This window comes from Ambystoma mexicanum, chromosome 2q, assembly GCF_040938575.1.
Source record: "Ambystoma mexicanum isolate Mex_15411 chromosome 2q, UKY_AmexF1_1, whole genome shotgun sequence".
NCBI lineage: Eukaryota > Metazoa > Chordata > Amphibia > Caudata > Ambystomatidae > Ambystoma > Ambystoma mexicanum.
This window is the reverse complement of record NC_090924.1, coordinates 1422272091-1422290308: the sequence shown is the minus strand read 5'-3', so window position 1 is coordinate 1422290308 and position 18218 is coordinate 1422272091.

Sequence of the window (18218 nt, the reverse complement as noted above, 5' to 3'; positions counted from 1 at the left end):
AACAAATTACAATAGCGAAGTGTATTCCAGGATTTAGCAGTGAGCCTTAGTACATATCCCTTCACAATGTAGTTCTGCCAGTTTCCACGCTCAACATTTACATTACATTGTCCTCGATGTGTATTCGTGGATGAGGTTTGTTAGTGCAGACAATACTTAGACCACAAGTCATGCTCGGGGCAAGGTTTCATTACTTAGTCTAAACAGTCAGCCCTTGGACAGTCTAACCATTAACAGAACTCAAAGGTTGGGAAGGCTTGGTTGCAAGTTAGAAACACAATCCACCATTTTAGAATAGAGAATCACATACGAACAGAAATCAAAATGGCGGATGATTCTAAAATCGGAACTTTGCGATGAGGTTTTCTTCGCAGAGCGACTAGGCTTAGGCCAATATAGATCAGAAGGAGGCACATTATGATTTCCCGTTTACCAAACCCTCCTTTTGGCCAAAGCCAAGCGCTAAACTACAACTAGTCACTTTACGAGTAACTCCACGTCCCAATGTCCATACAACCTGAATCACAACCATCAGAGATATCAATCGCCATAAGGTCTGTAACAGAAATTTCCTTCAACACAAATTTGTTGGTCATTCTTTCCGGTGCGCGTACCTTTTGTCCTAATGTCCCATTGTCTGTGCACAACATCCCCATAACATTGAACATATGGCAGGAAGACATTGTATACAGAAACAGCAGAACAACAGAATACCCAGATTAATCAATGAGACTGAAAGTAGCGTCCATCCCCAAGATCTTAAGAAGTCCCAGAACCAAGAGCTAAGATCCCAATTTCCCTCAGGAACATGCACTTCTGAAGTAAGGACATGCAGATTTTGTATAGCCTTAAAGATGTTTGGGGAGGAATCTGGTACGAAAACGCAGAAAGCGGACACCACTAATTTGCATACTCCACCACGCTCAGCCAGGATGACATCTAATGCCATCCGGTTCTGAAGGGTCACTAACCTGATTGCTTTTTGTTCTAGAGTCATGTTATAGAGTATGTCAGTGGTCCGGGTGATGGTTTTCTCCAGTACTCTCGCTAGTCTCCTGATATCCTCAGAGTTTAGTATTTGCCCCCAAAAAGGTACAAAGGATTTCGCTACGTCACCCAGAACTTGTGATGAAGTATCACCATTCTTGTCCCGCCTTGGACGAGCCCTAGAAATTTCTGTGGTACTAGCTATAAATACCCCTGGCAACAGAATGCCTAAATAACAGGTTCCGTGCCAATCCCTAGGTAGCCATGGGAAAGCTGCATTACTGCAAAAGAAGTAGACAACTTTGCCTACATACAAAGGTCTGTCCTCACTGGTCAAGTTCGCAACATTGGTGTAACCCTTGAAATCACCCATTGACTGAGTACCATTCCTCTGTATGCAGAAAGAAACTGAGTCGGCACTATGGTTAACAGTGTAGGAAGGTGGTGTGGCATCCCTATTGCCTATAGGAGCCATCTTGAAAGAGATCACATATTGAAAAGGTCCAGACAGTCTATCAGAAGGCCTAATGGAAGCAACATTAAGCTTGCTTCTATTTGCGAAAAGTGAGCCTCCCTGGGAGGTTAGAACTCGTCTTTCAAACTCATTCGAATTTGTTCCATCAAAGTTCAGCGAAATGCTATCATTCCATCGACCAAAAAATAGTGCCCTTAGAGAAGCATAACATGCAGTAGTTAGAGGCAAAGGATGAATATACCAGCCCAACCCTTTGTCTCCATGTTGCGGTAAATGAGAGCAGAATCAGCAGTTAGACCTGTTCAAAATGGCATGTGTTGCATTCATTATAAGCAATAGTGTGTTATTATGGTAACTCCGTCTGTGTTGAGAGTCTCTAGGAAATAGAGTGTGCAGATGCACGAAAGGTGTAGGTACAGTGGGTACATTTTCAGTGGGCAAAAGTGTTTTGAGTGGAAGTATTTCTTCCATGTACCAAAATACCAAAGCAATTACTATTGTGAAACCGGTTAACATGATTACAAGAAAACAATATGTTTTAAAAGACCATGGGCCTCATTACACGGACGGCGGTAAGGGTTAACGTCACCGTTAATGGCAACGGTGACCGTTAACCCTTACCGCCGTACTACGAGGTCCCTTAGCGGGTTGGTGCTCTAACGCCTGCTTTTTGCAGGCGTTAAAAACCAACCCGCTAAGGGACCTCGGAGCTAATTACGGCACCGCAAAATTGCGGTGCCGTAATTAGCGCCTTCCCCATTCCCATAGAGCCCTATGGGGCAGAAATGGGAATGGGGAAGGGCAATGGCGGAAGGGGGAATTACCGCCCCACCGACCTTGGAATGGGGCGGTAAATCCCCTTACCGCCAAGGCGGTGCCGGTAATTTACCGGCATGGTCCAGGGTGCTAATAGCACCCTGGATCACTGCCTTCCGTGTAATGAGGCCCCATGTATTTGATCGTCCATTGTCTTTACTGGCCACACAGTCACTTGTTTGTTCCGTACGGGTAGAGGCGATAACAGGCATTGTTTCTTTGAAAGGAAAAACCCCATAGTTCATTTGCTGGTGATCTTCAGATCACGCATTTTCTTAGTCTTTCCCTATCCCCAACCAACACCTTTCCTTTGTATGCAAAAGACAGGGCAAAGGACAGCTGAACCGTGCAGTAAATCTAGCTCCATGGACGCAGATTGTACCTTGTGACTCCTGGTACAGTGAGATCTGCGAACAGTGTGTCATTGCTTCCTGAAGGAAGTGAAGAATTTGCAGCAGAACCTAACAGTGGTGCAAAATGATCTGCAGGACAGTGTGGAGATGAAGCAGCTGTTTCCCCAGGCCCCACGGGCTCAAGGATTGTCTCCGAAGCACTCTCAGTACTGCTCAATGCTGAGTGATTGTTGGGAGCAGAGCAAGTAAGTTTTTCCGTATCTTCTTTATCGTGTGGCAAAGGGAAGGGTATCCTCTTGACATGCGACGCATGTATCCAGTGCCTCTTGCCCTCCACCCGACTCGCTGTCTGTGTGGCTAGGAGGACCTGGTGCGGCCCTCTCCACCTTGGTGCAAGACAGGATGCTCGTTTGAATGCCTTAAAAAGCACCCATTTCCCAGGTCAGATACTATGACCTGGCCCCTCGTACTTTGCTGGGAGGGCTTCTCGCACCTGTTGATGAATCAAATACAGATTTTTAGTTAACTGGTTACAATAATCAGAAAGAAGTACATGCTCAATGTCCCTCAGAGCCCTCGGTTTTGGGAGGTTCCAAAAGTTAGCTGACGTACCCATGACCACCTCATATGGGGAGAGCCCAGTCTTAGTCTGTGGGGCGCATTGACAGCAACACTATCGGTAAGGCATCCGTCCATTTCAATTTGGTGCCAGCACACGTCTTAGCGAGCTTGGTCTTTAAAATTCCATTGTGTCTCTCTACCAATCCAGCACTCTGAGCATGTCTAGCCGAATAGAACCGTTTATCGATCTGTAATCCCACACATATCTGCAGAATTACAAAAGCGATAAAATGTGGACCATTGTCCGACCAGATGACCCTTGGAAAACCAAACCTAGGAAAATATTCCTTAAGCATGGTTTTCGCCTTTGTCATTGCTGTGGCATCTTTTACAGGAAAGGCTTCAACCCATCTACTAAAGGCACAAATAGCAACCAAAACAAACTTAAAATTGTTACAACGCTCCATTTCAATAAAATCAAAGTGGATCACTTCAAAGGGGACAGATGGTGGACCACAACTACCCCTTGGTGTCGATGTGCCCTTCCCCATATTGTGCTATAGACAGAGCATGCAACTCTGGACAAAATGCTCAGCTGTTTTCGAGATGTTATCGTTCACCCAGAGATTTTCTAACATTTTGTAAATCTTCCTCGCACAGATGTGGGTGGGCCCATGAGCCATTGCGACCACCATAGTAATGTACGTATATGGCAGCATCCATTTTCCCTCTAACTTATCCACCCAACACCCATCATCATCCAACCTCGCAAACCCTCTGCCCATTGCTTAGTTTCTTCTAAAGTGGAATCGGCTTGGATATTCTTTACAGATTCACAGGGTAATTCATAGAATTTCGCAGAAAAGTGTCGCAAGCGGCTGGCGCAGAGTGTCCGCGTGCGATTGTCTGCGCCAGGCACGTGCGCTAAAACCGATTTCCGCGCACAGCGTATTCATGGATTTTAGGCTCCCAATCCAGCCGTGGCGCAGAGTATCGCAGCGACCCTGCAGCAGCGCCAGTAACGCCCCCAAGAACGCCCTCGCGCAAGGAAAAGCCATCAAAATCGCTAAATCATCGCAAAGGGCTGCGCTAACCCTGGACCAGTTTACAGGGCTGCCAAACAAGGAACGCAAAGCGGGTAACGTGCATATCAGGGGTAAGCGTGAAGTTATACACGCGATTAGCCAGGCTGCCAGGGTACGTGTATTTCAGGGGTGCGCGGGAAGTTCAACACGCGATAGTCCAGGGAACGTGTATTACAGGGGTACGCGGGAAGTTCAACACGCGATTGTCCAGGGAACGTGTATTACAGGGGTACGCGGGAAGTCTTACATGCGATTAGCCAGGGCACGTGTAATACAGGGGTACGCGTGAAGTTATACACGCGATTAGCCAGGGTACAAGTATTACAGGGGTACGTGGGAATTATCACACGCGATTTGGCTGGGTACGTGTATTACAGGGGTACACGGGAAGTTCTACACGCAAATCGGCTGGGTACGTGTATTACAGGGGTGCGCGGGAATGATCACACGCGATTTGGCTTGGTACGTGTATTACAGGGGTGCGTGGTAATGATCAGACGCGATTTGGCTTGGTACGTGTATTACAGGGGTGCGTGGGAAGTTCTACACGCGATTGGCCAGGGTACGTGTATTACAGGGGTACGTGGGAATTATCACACGCGATTTGGCTGGGTACGTGTATTACAGGGGTACACGGGAAGTTCTACACGCGATTCGGCTGGATACGTGTATTACAGGGGTGCGCGGGAATTCTCACATGCGATTTGGCCAGGTACGTGTATTACAGGGGTGTGCGGGAATTATCACACGCAATTAGGCTGGGTGGGTCCTCACAGGTGTTCCCTGTACACCCTCCACGGCCCCAGCAGGCAGCCCACAAAACAGGGGACTACCCTGCACACCTGCTCATGTCCCCCTGCACCCCCAGCCCCCAGCAGTGCAGGGTCACCCTCCACCAGGCCCCCACTCATGTCTCCCACCACCCCCACCCCCCAGCAGTGCAGGGGCACCCTCCACCAGGCCCCCACTCATGTCTCCCACCACCCCCACCCCCCTGCCACCATGGGCAGCCCCCACCAGGCCCCCACTCATGTCTCCCACCACCCCCACACCCCCACCCCCCTGCCACCATGGGCAGCCCCCACCAGGCCCCCACTCATGTCTCCCACCACCCCCACCCCCCAGCAGTGCAGGGGCACCCTCCACCAGGCCCCCACTCATGTCTCCCACCACCCCCACCCCCCTGCCACCATGGGCAGCCCCACCAGGCCCCCACTCATGTCCCCCTGCACCCCCACCCCCCAGCAGTGCAGGGTCACCCTCCACCAGGCCCCTACTCATGTCCCCCTGCACCCCCACCCCCCAGCAGTGCAGGGTCACCCTCCACCAGGCCCCCACTCATGTCTCCCACCACCCCCACCCCCCAGCAGTGCAGGGTCACCCTCCACCAGGCCCCCACTCATGTCTCCCACCTCCCCCACCCCCCAGCAGTGCAGGGTCACCCTCCACCAGGCCCCCACTCGTCTCCCACCACCCCCACCCCCCAGCAGTGCAGGGTCAACCTCCACCAGGCCCCCACTCATGTCCCCCTGCACCCCCACCCCCCAGCAGTGCAGGGTCACCCTCCACCAGGCCCCCACTCATGTCTCCCACCACCCCCACCCCCCAGCAGTGCAGGGGCACCCTCCACCAGGCCCCCACTCATGTCTCCCACCACCCCCACCCCCCAGCAGTGCAGGGTCACCCTCCACCAGGCCCCCACTCATGTCCCCCTGCACCCCCACCCCCCAGCAGTGCAGGGTCACCCTCCACCAGGCCCACACTCATGTCTCCCACCACCCCCACCCCCCAGCAGTGCAGGGTCACCCTCCACCAGGCCCCCACTCATGTCTCCCACCACCCCCACCCCCCTGCCACCATGTGCAGCCCCCACCAGGTCCTCACAATCCCCAATCATGTGCGTAATGGTCAGCCTCCACAGCCAAAAAGCCCTACCAAGTAACCCATTCACCTACATGGAAATGAAAACACATGTTACACCCCCAATGTTCATGAAGCAAATGAACCCATGTCCGTCACACACAGATTTTCAAATTGAATGGGAAAACACACAACATGACATGCATGAAACCAATGAGATGAAACCACACAGTGAACAATGGAAAAAAAAATGTATTGGACAAAAATACGAATGGTAAAGAAAGAAAAATAACTACAATGTAAATGTGAAAAAATAAGCTGCATGTCCGCATAAAAACACAAAAGTAGAAAATCAAATCCATAAAATGTTGTCCAAAGTGAAATGTAAAAACTCTCCATGCAACAAAGAACTATGTACAAAAATAACAAGGGTCCATCATCACAACTGAACTAAGGAAACCTCCTAAAAAACCTACCTAAATACCCTCCACCAGGCCCCTACTCATGTCCCCCTGCACCCCCACCCCCCAGCAGTGCAGGGTCACCCTCCACCAGGCCCCCACTCATGTCTCCCACCACCCCCACCCCCCAGCAGTGCAGGGTCACCCTCCACCAGGCCCCCACTCATGTCTCCCACCTCCCCCACCCCCCAGCAGTGCAGGGTCACCCTCCACCAGGCCCCCACTCGTCTCCCACCACCCCCACCCCCCAGCAGTGCAGGGTCAACCTCCACCAGGCCCCCACTCATGTCCCCCTGCACCCCCACCCCCCAGCAGTGCAGGGTCACCCTCCACCAGGCCCCCACTCATGTCTCCCACCACCCCCACCCCCCAGCAGTGCAGGGGCACCCTCCACCAGGCCCCCACTCATGTCTCCCACCACCCCCACCCCCCAGCAGTGCAGGGTCACCCTCCACCAGGCCCCCACTCATGTCCCCCTGCACCCCCACCCCCCAGCAGTGCAGGGTCACCCTCCACCAGGCCCACACTCATGTCTCCCACCACCCCCACCCCCCAGCAGTGCAGGGTCACCCTCCACCAGGCCCCCACTCATGTCTCCCACCACCCCCACCCCCCTGCCACCATGTGCAGCCCCCACCAGGTCCTCACAATCCCCAATCATGTGCGTAATGGTCAGCCTCCACAGCCAAAAAGCCCTACCAAGTAACCCATTCACCTACATGGAAATGAAAACACATGTTACACCCCCAATGTTCATGAAGCAAATGAACCCATGTCCGTCACACACAGATTTTCAAATTGAATGGGAAAACACACAACATGACATGCATGAAACCAATGAGATGAAACCACACAGTGAACAATGGAAAAAAAAATGTATTGGACAAAAATACGAATGGTAAAGAAAGAAAAATAACTACAATGTAAATGTGAAAAAATAAGCTGCATGTCCGCATAAAAACACAAAAGTAGAAAATCAAATCCATAAAATGTTGTCCAAAGTGAAATGTAAAAACTCTCCATGCAACAAAGAACTATGTACAAAAATAACAAGGGTCCATCATCACAACTGAACTAAGGAAACCTCCTAAAAAACCTACCTAAATATCAACTATATACAAAAAGTGGAGCAGTGTCCGTCGACTCCAAATCATAATAAAAAACAAAGGAAACCTAAAACTAAAGAACTATATACAAAGGCGGCGGGCAAGTCCAGCGGCTCACTCCGTGGTGTTCCGGGCCAGGGCATCATCGAACTCCTGTTCGATGTCCCGGAGGCGGTCCAGTTCCATGGCCCCGAGGGTCCGCAGGGACGACGCCGTGTCCTCCTCCAACCCCCTGCGGATTGCCTCGAGGCACTCGGCCCGCCTCAGGGCCCTCCGCATGGAGTTCTCCGCCCTGACCATTGTGAGCCTCGCCTCTTCCACCCGCCGCCGCTCCGCACCTATGGCGTGGCCCAACCGCTGCCACACGGAAGACACTCTCTGTCCTGGGTCCTCCTGCCCTCCGGCCGATGCCTGCCCCTCCGATGTCGAAGGCCCCGAGCCTTCATGGCTCCCACCATGTTGCTGCTGCTGCTCTGCCTCTGCCCGTGCACTGCCTCCTGCTGCCTGCACATCCTCCGCCGGCTGGGGTGCAGTTGTTGATGTGGCCACCCCTGCTGAACGTCCGACTCCCGACTGTGGCAGGGATGCCTCCTCCACCAGCCTGGCCGCACTGTCAGAGGCAGCTCCACAGGGCACCCAGGTGACTGATGGGTGGGAAGATGGCACAGAGGACGACTGGCGCGTAGGGGGTCCAATTGAGGAGGGGGTCGGAACAAGCCCCATCAGACGGAGGAATCCGGTCTGGGTGACCTGTCCCAGCAGGCTGACGTGGTCAACGAGCCATTCGAGATGACGTGCAGTCTCTCCATGAAAAGACTGCAGGTCACCTCGCATGGCCCGTTGACGCAACGTCACACCAGCCAGGACAGGCTCAACCCGGACCTGGATAGCCACGTCCGCAGGCAGAGGAAGGCCAGTTGACGTCAGCTCATCCCCTGCCTGGAAACGGGTCTGGACGTAGGCATCCCTGCTGGTGCAAGATGATGCAGGGACAGGATCGGGGACAGGATTGCACACAGGCACCTCCGCGGCGGCCTGTGCTGCCTCCTGTCCCTGGTCCTGGACTGCACCACTAGCACCAGTGGGATCCCCACCTCCAGACCCCGTCTCTGGTGCTTGCACGGCCTCCTCCTCCACCAGACCCCCCACCAACCTGGATGACTCCGTGCCATCTTCCCCTGTTGGGCCCTGTGGGGTCCCAGCTGCCCCTTCTGCTGCCGAGGAGTCCAACTCCAACCTCCGCCTCTTGGACCTCCCCCCGGCAGCTGCGGCCTGGGACGCGGCACCGGACTCCTCACTCCCCGACGAGATGACAACACGGGAGGGGAGCCGGGCCTTGCGTCTCCGGCTGGCGGTCGGATCCCCGCCGCTGTGCTCCACAGCACCTTCTCCGCCCTCTTCATCAGTTGACGCTGCAGACAGGGAGAAACAAAACACAGGCATCAGGGCACTGTACAATGGACACATACACACATGACAGTTGCACATGAGTGGCATTGGCAAACCTCAGACATGTCATCACAATCCCCAACACACATGTCATTGCAACTCGCACACATGAGCCATACCACAGCCATATCGCAACTGCCACCACCATCCATACACATACAACAGCATGAGCAGCCAAAGGTGATCCAGACATCACATGCAACACAGGAAGTGCACCACACATGTACACACACCACCACACTTGCATGCATGTGTACACCTCTGCCAAGTGTCGCACTGTTCAGACGGGCATCCATGTCACATCTGCCAATCAGGCTTACACATACCGCAGTCACATGCATCCAAGTTGCATCACTGTTGCACCCTTGTCAAATACACACACATGCACATGTACACAGTGCTCATACATGCAGCCCAATACAACATACATGCGTGACATCACGGACATGTCTACTTACAGACACATACATACAAACATGTGTGCACGCACAACTGCATTTGCCATGCAAGCCTACACACACAAGCACCATCCATGTCTCACACATTACAGCCCTCGCATGTGTCAGCCCCACGGCCATGTACACCCCCACCCATACTCGACCCCATACAAACAGATGTGCAACCTGCACAATACCGAATAATCACCACACGCACTGCTCACAATCAGGATGCATGTACACTCACCGCTCGACTCCAGACGGGTCTGCTTCTCCAGGACCTGGACGTGGAGCGCTGGGGATATGCGTTCCAGGACCCCCATCTGTTCTTCCGACAAGTGGCCCCGGCGCCCCTTGGCATCCGCTGCCTTCAAGAGGCGCCGGGCCTTGTTCAGGGTCCTGGACCTGAAGTCCTCCCAGCGCTTCCTGACATGTTGTAAGTCCCGGACTGCCACCCCCTCCGCGTTGATGGCAGTCACGATGTCAGTCCAGATCCGAGTCCGTCCTTCCTTGTCGGCGCGGGAACTTCCGAAGAGGGCATCATACTGCCCCAGGACTTGCTCCACCAGGACACCAACTTCGGTGGCACTGAAGCTGGTGCCCCTCTGCCTCTCTGGCCGGGGGTTGTCACTGGTCACAGATGGTGTTTGCCCCGACATGACAACCCCAGAGGCAGGAGTGGGTGGGCAACTGGGTCCTGGGGCTGGGCTGTGGAGCGATGGAATTCCAGTCGGGAGTCTTCGGTACCAGCAGGGGTGGTCACAGCAACAGCACCCCTGGCTGATGTGCAGGCAGCAAATGGCAGTGCACGTGGGCAGCAGGCAGTCAGGCAGCAGCAGATGGCAGGTGGGAGCGTGCTCGGGGCTCTGGGGGGCAGTAGTTCGGCCTTCTGGGCAGGAGCGTGGTCTTCCGTGTGCTTACGCGTGGCCAGCTTGGTACGGAGTGATTTGGCACGTGAAAATCCTGCACGTCAGCGTGAAAATCGAGGAAAGGCCCTTAGCGCGTAAGCGCGTCAGCACGCATACGCGATTCTATTGGACCAAAGGCCCTCAGCGCGTAAGCGCGTCTGTGACGTGACCCGCACGGGTGTTTCCCACACAGCACGTGATGACAGAGCACACGTGGAAAGACTGCACGTCAGAGTCTCATCGCGTGTGATTGGTGGAAATGGCCCTACACGCAGAAGTGACAAAGCGTGTAATTGGTGGAAATGGCCCCACACGCAGAAGTGACAAAGCGTGTAATTGGAGGAAATGTCCCTACACGCAGAAGTGACAAAGCGTGTAATTGGTGGAAATGGCCCTAGCGCGTACACGCCGCGTAAGTGACGCTGGACGTGTGGACCTGTATAAAAGGTACGCGTAGAACACCACTTCCTTGTACGTGCTTTTCGTGGAGAGCGAGTGGGTGAATTCTGTACTTCTTGTCGTTTCACAAGCGATTTACTTCACGGCGTTTCAAGTTCGTATTCCCTGTTACCTCTGATAGCTTTTTCTCTTCTTTCGCTTTTACTGGTTTACCTGGGCCTGTTCCCTCAAACAGTATTCCCTTCTACTGTTGTCCTGTCTCCTCAGACAGCGTACAAATCTTCTTTTGGCGGGGGTGTTGCCAACCAAACGTGCTCCTTTTACACGCTCGTTTACCAGGCAGACGGTGAGTCACGCACGTATCTAACATCTGTGCTTGCCCCGTGTGTAGCCTACCCCTTCAGAGGTCATTCTAGGCTGCGTGTGACACGCATACGTTCATTCTTGTGTTTCTGGGTGCCACAGCGTAGTGCAGGTTTTTCTTTCTGCACACGTGGTCTAGGAGGGGTTGCGTGCACGTCATCTCCCTTTTTTGGGCCTCCTGTGCGTTGCGTGACCCGTCATCTTTCCCCAGGGGTTACATTCAGCCTTGCTAGAGCACTAGGGTACAATTACCATCTGGTACCCAACCCCTTTGACCCCCAATTGCCCAGGACAATAGTCTACATCCACTCCCATACGCACATTAACATCAGTGCCATGGCTGGGAGGCGAGGATTCCGTAAGGGTGGCAAAGGTGGAAGAGCCACAAGTGGTGGCCGTGGTGGATCCGGTAGGGGACGTGGTCGTAACTTGCAGGGTGAGCCTGTCCCCCCATGTGTGGAGGACCAGTCACGGGCACCCATAACCCCCCCCCCCTCCCATTGAGGCTGATGTGGCTGACACCATCCATGCTCAGCCCTTGTTGGACCAGCCCATTGTGGCACCAGACCTGGCTGACTCCATGGCTGACTTCCAGGTCAGCAGGGCTACGACACGTGCGCTGGTGCACGTTGATACCATCATGCCACGTGGATCTGGGGCAGCAAGGTCATCTGCTGCACCAAGGAGGCAGGGCGGAGAGGCTGCAGGGGCAGCTGCGGCTCCATCCACCCCAGCCCTCACACACCCAGCCAGGACAGTGTCGGTCCTAGTCCATGCTGCTGACATTCCCCCTGACACCATCACACTAGAGCCAATGCCTGCACCAACTCCCATGCTGAGTGTGCAATCCCACACTCCTGATACAGAGTCCACCAGGGCTCCTGCCCCTAGTGTCCAGAGCGGCGCAGGACACTCAGGATCACCACCACCTTCCAAGCGGAAGAGGAAGAGTGCTCGTCCGGCACAGGCTGATGCCCGAGACACGGCTACACAGTCCGGCCCGTCCAGGAAGCCCAGCTTCACGGATGACGAACTGAATGCACTTGTCGAGTATGTGTCCGGACATGACAACGAGATGGTCATTGTTGCAGGATCCAAGACCACACCTGCACAACGCCAGGCACACTGGCAGACCGTTGCGGACATCGTAAGTGCCCTTGGAATCGTGAGGCGCACAGCCAATGATTGCTATAAGCGCTGGAATGACCTAAAGCGCAGGGCAAAGAGTAAGCTGGCCTCAAGTCATGCCGCAACTCTAGTGACTGGAGGTGGGTCTCCAGTAGTAGACATGGAACTCACTCCACATGAGTCAGTCGCTGGGACCTACGTCACGGAGGAACAGATCCAAGGCGTGGGAGATCTGGCTGATTACGAGGCATTGTCCGGTGAGTGCACATGCATGTGTGTGTCATACATGTGCATGGTGTGTGTGTGAGGGCTTCTGTTTGTGTGCCAGGTGAGAGTGTGTGCGCCTGAGTCGTATGGGTCAGCCATGTGCTTCATGCAATACTTCCTGCGCAGCTGCATTTGGCCATAGCAGTATCCCTTCTGCCAACAGTAGACATCTAGCCCAACTGCACGCCAGTTGCCCTTGAAGTGTCACCTTGCCACAACATATTTGCTTATTTTTCACTGTTCATTCAGTCAGTTTGTTTGCATTCCACCACTTTCACTAGGCATGTCGCCGTCCACTAGTCACATGTCTGACATGGGTATGGTAAAGTGGAGTGACTTTGTTACCTGGATATCATTTGTACACACATGTCCCTGTGCAATTGGACCATTTCAGACTGGCAGCTCCAGGTGAAAAATCTGACCTGTTAGAATTAGAAAAGCAATTACATGCGGGAACTGGACTGAATGAATAGGTGCTGCCCTCCTCTCCATCTTCACTCAATAGCAATGGTACATGCCATCTGTGTGATGGCATGTGTGTTTCACCTGGCAATCACAGGCCAATGTGTGATGCCACTGCCAGGCAGCATGCAGAAAATGTGTTCATCTTCCATCTTGGTGTCATCAGTGTGTGCCATTTGCCTGCACTTCATACGCAGTGAGGGTGCATGCATGGGAGGGTTTTAGTCATGTGGGACATTTGTCAATCAAGTACTGGTTCTCTTGCTTCTCAGCCCTCATTGTGTGCCATGGTGCTAATGCCTGTTTCCATTTCTTTGTTTTCATGTCTTTGCAGGGGAAGACGCACCTGATACTGCTGGGGTTGTGGAGATGGTGCAGACCCAGGAGGGGTCCGAGGGCCAACCAACCACCAGTGAGGGACGTGGTGTGGTGGTGGGGGAGAACCCACAAGTGCTGCAGGTCGTGCTCTCAAGGGGTGTCTCTGGCTGCACCTCCCCCGAGCTGTACTCAGGTGTTGATTCGGATGAGACCTACGTGCCGTCGCAGGTGAGTGTTCCAGGGAGGGATTCTGTTCTGTCTCACCCACCTGCACCAGGGTCAGAACCCTCCATGGGGATGTCAGTGTTGGCAGCTACGCCTTCGGTGGTTACGGATGCAGGGTCACACTCCGCGACATCTGATCCTGTTCCTGGGCCAGCAGATCAGAGGGGGAATGCAGTCCTGCAGCCTCAGGCAGTGCCGGCACAGCAAGGCGCAGTTCGCCTTGCCCCAGACAGGTGTGGTGCCCGCCGACGTGGTGGCCGTACGCCACCCGGCAAGACCGCATGGGAGCAATCCATTTACGGTATGGCAACCCAACAGGCTGCATCATCCGAGATGATGGCTCAGGCCATGGATAGGGTGGCCACTTCCATTGTCCCCCCAGAAAGGCTGATGGAGCGACTAGAGCAGGCAACCGACTCCATCTGCCAGTCACACAGGGAGGACATGTTGGGGTCCAACAGGGACAGGCGGGCGGCACTGGCGACTCTGCAGGAGGCCATCTCCATTGAGTCCCAGGGCCACAGGGAAGCCCTGAGGCAGGAGCTCCTTCACCTCAGGACGACTCTTGTTGAGCTTGAGGCTTCAACACACCAAAGGACAGAACAGCAGCTGGAGCGTCTCACCCGTACGCTCTCAGCTGAGATGCAGGCAACGAGGGCGGAGGTCCGGGCATCCCGTGAGTTGTTGCATGGGGACCTCCGCACACTCATCCTCCAGAACTAGACCTACCACACCCGCATGCTTGCAGCCATGGAGGAGCAGACTAGGGCCTTGCGTGGGCTGCCTCCCATAGTGCAACCACCTCCGGATGCAGCTGCACAGGGTGATAATAGCGACAGCAGTGATACTCCCACAATAGGGTAGCCGTGTGGGCCATGAGCCCATGGAGGTGTTTTATCTTCCCAGGATCCACGCAGGTGGGTTCTGGTGTGCATCCTGTCCTCGGACCTCCTGGGTGGCCTCCCCAACCCCCCCGGGCCCATCAATGGCCATTTTTGATTGTTTCTTATTTTTATTTTTATTTTTATTTCTTTTATTCCCAATTTTTTTGGGACGATCTGTTGGCTTCCGTGGTTCCTGTGGGCATACGCTGCATTGTGGCTGGGCACATGCAGGCTTGTAATGTATTTGGTTCAGATGCTTGGGTTTGAGTCACACACACCCCTCCTGCTTCCCGTTTCCATGGGCTTGCAAAGGGTGTGCCCAAGTGACAGTGAATTACACAGTGACGTTGGACTCCCATGAGCTGTGTGGGCAGTCTGTAGTCAATACTGTGTATACATTCCTAGTGCATATTGCTGTTGTGTTGTACACTGCATGTTGCATTGATGTGTAACTCTTCTTCTGTGTCTACCTCCCAATTTGCAGGTCCCTTCCTCATGTCCACACAAGGACCTCTAGTCTGGAGATGGGGTCCATGTTGGCAGCAGTGCACCTACAACTCTACATGGCGACAACACTGCACAGTTGGTAGTGGTGTGAGTGCAGGCATTTCCAGGTGGTGAGACTACTAATATGTAACATTTGTGATGTCATGTTAATGGTAGTACGTGCTCAAGTATGTTGTTGGTCCGGCATTGCTGTGAGCATTTCAGGTGTTGCAGGTTTCTAATAGTGCCACTGTACATAGTGAGACTGATGTCATGTTGTGGGGATTACTTTGTTTACCTGCAATTAGCATGACATGGCACGGTGTGTCGTGTGGCGGTGCTGGGGTTGGGTTGGCTGACATGGCACTGTCCTCTTGTTGCATTTTGCAAGTGGGTATTCATTTTAGCTGCTTCAATGTGTAACTTCACAAAACTGCATTGGTGGTGTCTGTGTGGGTAGGGATGCACACATTGTGACACTTCCAGGTGAACAATCTCAGGCTGACATGGTATTCCCGGTTCATTCTCCAGACATTCAGGATCAGTGTCAGGTTGAGTCATCATTGATTGTCAGATGGAATGTGCCAGGGCAGTGTGCACTCCACAGGGGTGTGATTTCTATGTGAAGTAATTAGCCACTAGCTGTGTACGGGCTGCCTCCCCCCGTGCCCTTTCCCCTCCCATGCGCAGCGGCTGTGCATGTGGTTGGGGATGTGGGGCCACCACCATGTCCACGGCCAGGCCCCGGCGTGTTGCAACGTTGTGCAGGACACATGCTGCCACTATGATCCTGCACACTACTGGGGGAGCGTATAACAGCTGCCCGCCAGAACGGTCAAGGGAGCGAAAGCGTGACTTTAGCACTCCGAATGTGCGCTCCACTATGCCCCTGGTTGTAATGTGGGCTGTGTTATATCTTACCTGGGGTGGCGTGGTGGGGTTCCGAATTGGCGTCATCATGTGTGGGCTGAGAGGGTAGGCACTGTCCCCTGTGGAGGTGGTGATTGGTATCATTGGTGGGGTTGTGACCTTGCTCAGTATCCAACATGCATGGATGTGCAGTGGCATACATACTCACCAAGCAGCCATGTATCGCCATGCCGCCCAGCTTCTAGGTCCCGGCTTAGGGTGGACATTCGGTAAATGAAGCTGTCGTGGGTGGAGCCGGGATAGTTGGCATATACTGAGGTGATGATTCCCTTGGCATTACATGCTACCTGCACGTTGATGGAATGCCAGTGCTTGCGGTTCCTATAGATGTGCTCAGATGCCCTGGGGGGACGTAGAGCCACATGGGTGCAGTCGATGGCACCTAGCACTTTGGGGAATCGTGCCACAGCGTAAAAATCCAGGGCGGCAGCATGCCTTTCTGCAGGTGTTCTGGGCAGGTATATGTGCCTGCGGACTGATGGGCGTGCAGTGATGATGTTCAAGACCTGGTGTAGGCAGCGTGACTGGGTGGCCTGTGACACCCCACCCACTATGGCACTTGTCCGCTGAAATGATCCAGTGGCTAAGAAGTGCAGTACATTGAGGACCTTCTCCAGGGGGCTGAGTGCTTGGGAGCACAGGGTGGGTGATGTGAGGTCATCCTCCCACTCACTCACCAGGTCCAGTATAATGTGTGGTGGAAACCTGTACCTCCCATACACCTGGTCATCAGGCATCCCGAAAAGGCTGGTTCTGGGTGTGAATATTCTGGCCCTGACTATCCTCCTCCTCCTCCTTTGGTAGCCCACTGCCACTGCTGCTAGGAACGGTATGTTCATCCTGGCGTCTGAGCTTGTTATTGTTAAAGTCCGCAAATTTATGCTTTGCGCGTGTTCTAGGCGAGCGTGTGACCCGCGCACCCCTGGAATCCAGTTCCCAGTCCAATAGCGTGTGGAAATTCACACGCACCACGGGATACAGCGTGTGACCCGCGCACCCCTGGAATCCAGTTCCCAGTCCAATAGCGTGTGGAAATTCACACGCACCACGGGATACAGGTTCCCTGACGTACTTGCGTGTGTAAGTGCCCGCGCACCCATTAAATACACGTACATAGGCCAATCGCGTGTACGCGCACTTTTGTCCAATTACACGCGATGACACTCTGACGTGCAGTATTTCCACGTGTGCCCCGTCATCACGTGCTGAGTGGGGAACACCCGTGCGGGTCACGTCACAGACGCGCTTACGCGCTGAGGGACTCTGGTCCAATAGAATCGCGTATGCGTGCTGACGCGCTTACGCGCTAAGGGCCTTTCCTCGGATTTCACGCTGACGTGCAGGATTTTCACGTGCCAAATCACTCCGTATCAAGCTGGCCACGCGAAAACACACGGAAGACCACGCTCCTGCCCAGAAGGCCGAGTTACTGCCCCCCAGTGCCCCGAGCAGCCTCCCACGTGCCATCTGCTGCTGCCTGCCTGCCTGCCTGCCTGCTGCCACCGTGCCCTGCCATTTGGTGCCTGCACATCAGCCATCTGCAGGGGTCCAGTTGCTGTGTCCACCCCTGCTGGAACTGAAGACTCCCGACTGGGATTACATCGCTCCACAGCCCAGCCCCAGGACCCAGTTGCCCACCCACACCTGCCTCTGGGGTTGCCATGTCGGGCACTTCCACATCTGGCACCAGTGGCAACCCCAGGCCAGAGGGGCAGAGGGGCACCAGCTTCACTGTCACCGAAGTTGGTGTCCTGGTGGAGCATGTCCTGGGGCAGTATGATGCCCTCTTTGGATCGTCCCGCGCCAGCAAGGAAGGACGGCAGAGGATCTGGGCCGACTGTGTGGTTGCCATCAACGCGGAGGGGGTGGCAACCCGCGACGTCCTGAAGATCAAGAAGCGCTGGGAGGACTTGAGGTCCAGGACCCTTGTGAAGGCCCGGCGCCTCGTGGAGGGGGGCCGGGGCCGCATGAGTTCCATCCAGATGAGGGTCCTGGAACGCGTACGCCCAGCGCTCCACGCCCAGATCCTTGAGAGGGAGGCCCGTCTGGAGTTGAGCGGTAAGTGTCCAAGCATTACTGTGTGAGACAGGGCATGTTGCGGTGTGCTGGTTCTATGATACTTGCCTGTATGTGTGCAGGGACATCATGGTAATGCATGTGCGACCAGTGATGTGTGATCCACATGGTTGTTGCATGTGTTGAAATGCCGCATGGGGAGCCCTATGCAGATTTTGAACATGAGAGCATGCCAGTCTCTG